Source organism: Lactuca saligna, chromosome 9, assembly GCF_052625555.1.
Source record: "Lactuca saligna cultivar CGN05327 chromosome 9, ASM5262555v1, whole genome shotgun sequence".
NCBI lineage: Eukaryota > Viridiplantae > Streptophyta > Magnoliopsida > Asterales > Asteraceae > Lactuca > Lactuca saligna.
In genome coordinates, this window is record NC_136425.1 from 126,869,264 (window position 1) to 126,872,013 (window position 2,750).

A 2,750-nucleotide genomic window follows, 5' to 3' on the forward strand; every position below is an offset into this window, starting at 1 on the left:
TAAATGTGTCGCTTTATATTTTTTTAAGGAAGGCGCGATCTATGATTTTTAATAGCCAATGGGGGGAAATGAAATCCCAAAAAATTAAACACCCCGCCTCTAAAATCCTCTACCAAAAAACCCTAATAATCGTTTAACCAGTTCGTCTTCCTCTACCTCTACACACACACACTCTCTCTCTCTCTCTCTCTCTCTCTCTCTCTCCCCTTTTGAATCAGATTCTTGCAAGATAGAAACCCTAATTGTAGCCCTAATTACAACATGTCTTACCAACTGTGATCTTCAAATCAAAACGAAAGTGATGACCACCATGACAACCGTCAGCTATAAAACCCTTACCAAGATCTTATAGAGTCCCCACACAAATCCTGTATAAACTTCCCACATCTCCTGAATACCTCTTTCAAGAGGAATCCATCGCTCAATGGTGTTCATGGGGCAAAAACTTGACATACTACACCATCATCGGTTACCTCAGCGATGTTGTAGTTGGCATCGGGAAAGGTTTAGTAGAGGGCATGAAGGATTCTGAGGCTAGAGACACCATAAAACTTATGGTTATTTGGAATGAAATGCGTGGTGGCTGGATTAGCGGCTGGATCGTGGTGGGTGGATTAGTGACTAGAGCACTTTACAAGACGACGGCGGGCCCTAGGTCGGTGGCTGTTGCCGGAGCTATTGGTGGAATAGCGGTGGGATTACCCGTGACGGGGAAGTAGATTTTGAAGAGATACATACTAATATGATCTTGATATGTATTCAATTTCATCTTATTACAAGTTTCGGTCTTTTGAGATCTCCAAAGGTGATTCTTCTATAGTCTTTTATAATATTTTAGTATTTTACAATATTTTAGATGATTGGCATAATTTGGCATGGAATGAAATGTGTGATTTTGTTTGTGCACTTGATAGTTGAAACCCTTTATGTTGTGTACTTTATAAGTGACTGAAAGGGTTTAGTCACAAATAAATCATTGTAGACTTTGATATGGGAATTGTATCAACACATGTTTCTGTGGCTTTATTGGTTGATGAATATTTGTTCAAGTGAGAACACAAATTGAATATTTGGTTGATGAATATTTGTGATGTTTGATTATTGCAGATACAGGGGCTGTAATGCTTTAAATTAATCATGTCCTGATTGTTGTGACTACAAAACACGAAGTTTAAACTTATGTGGTGTTGGTGAGCCTGTGAGAGGAACAATATGCCCAAATTGCCCTTGTTGTAATGGTCGTCTTGTGAGACAGGTTGGTTTTCATCTCAAAAACACTATTTTTGTCATTACCTTTCATAAAAAACTGAAATTTTAATTTTTGACTAGTATTCGGAGGCTTATGTGAACAAGCAACTCTCTTACTTATGTTATCTTCTGGATGTTGATCGTTGCATTAACAAGGTTATTTTTGTCATTAGTTAAACTTTTGAGATATTGATACGAATTGTTTTATAATTAGTTAACATGCCTTGTAAGACTACTAGACATGATTTTTATTACAGTTCAAAAGAGGAGTTAGTGAATTCACCTAGAAAAGCTTAAAAGTCTTAATATTTAAGTTAAAAAGGAGTCGGTTTGACGTCAAAGTCCAAGTTTAGCTCTTTCCTTTTCATTATTCTCATGTTTTCTCTAGATTTCATGTTATCTTTACTTGTTTTCATAAATTCAAATGGAAACTCCTATATGCACTTTTTTATCCATTCCTATATGAATTCTAGATTATCCGATGAAAAATTAGAATTAGGTTAAATAATACTATAAGTAGAACCCCATTAAGCATACATCAATACAAGGTCTTTTTTAACACCTAAACATATTCAATTTCGTAAGTATTATTTATTACATTAATGCTTTTAATATGTTCTTTAGTTGCTAAAACCATCAGTTCTCATTGGTCGATTGGTTAATACCCACCAATATCTCCTAGCACTAAGGATATCAGATTATCTTGGAATGAACCAATTAAGTTTTATGTATTGTGTGTACTAAGTCTACCTAGTTTTGTTTCTCTTCAAGTAGAAGCAAGTTATTGGCTAGCCTTTGGTATTTAAATCCCTAAAATCAGTAACATTATGTTGATTTGTGTTTACACTTAGCTCTCAACCACTTGCACCTTTTTTTGTGTATTTTGAGATAACTGCTTGCTGCCCTTTTGGGATTAAAAGCCTCCAAATCATTCTTTACTAAATTTGCTGATTCAATTACATGTGCCCCATGGTATTCTTTGACTCTACTCCATTGGATGAATTCTGACAAGGGTAAGAGTTCTTTGGTAACTAAATTCAATTAATTAATTTTCACCCTTTTGGTAACATATTTACTATCTTCTGTCAGGCCTCATCTGATGTAATTGTGATTGATTTTGACATACCCTTTGAGTTTGTGTATTCGATTGCTACTGGTATTGAACTACTTGATATGATTTTCATTATGGCCTCAGTGACATGGAAAGTTCGTATTGTAGCCATCTTTGGTATCGTGGCTTCAAAATACATTCAGGTGAATACTTTATATCTTTTTTTTTTGCAATATATAAAAGATGAAGTCTCTATTAACATTATTACATCTTGTTGAGAATCACAGGGATATTATCAGCCAACTACAAGGGAACTAATAGGAATCAACGGAACCACAAAAGCACCTGTGATGAATTACGCATCTGAAACGTCTCTTGGAGTAGCAACAATACGAGCATTCAAGATGCAAGATAGGTTCTTTAAGGACTATATGAGGCTAGTGGATACAGA

At 35.2% G+C, this 2,750-nt stretch overlaps 1 pseudogene; it reads left to right on the forward strand.

The window, feature by feature from the left end:
• The first annotated feature begins 261 nt into the window (after positions 1 to 261).
• On the forward strand, positions 262 to 746 carry LOC145014225 (mitochondrial import inner membrane translocase subunit TIM23-1 pseudogene; annotated as a pseudogene).
• The last annotated feature ends 2,004 nt before the right edge of the window (positions 747 to 2,750 follow it).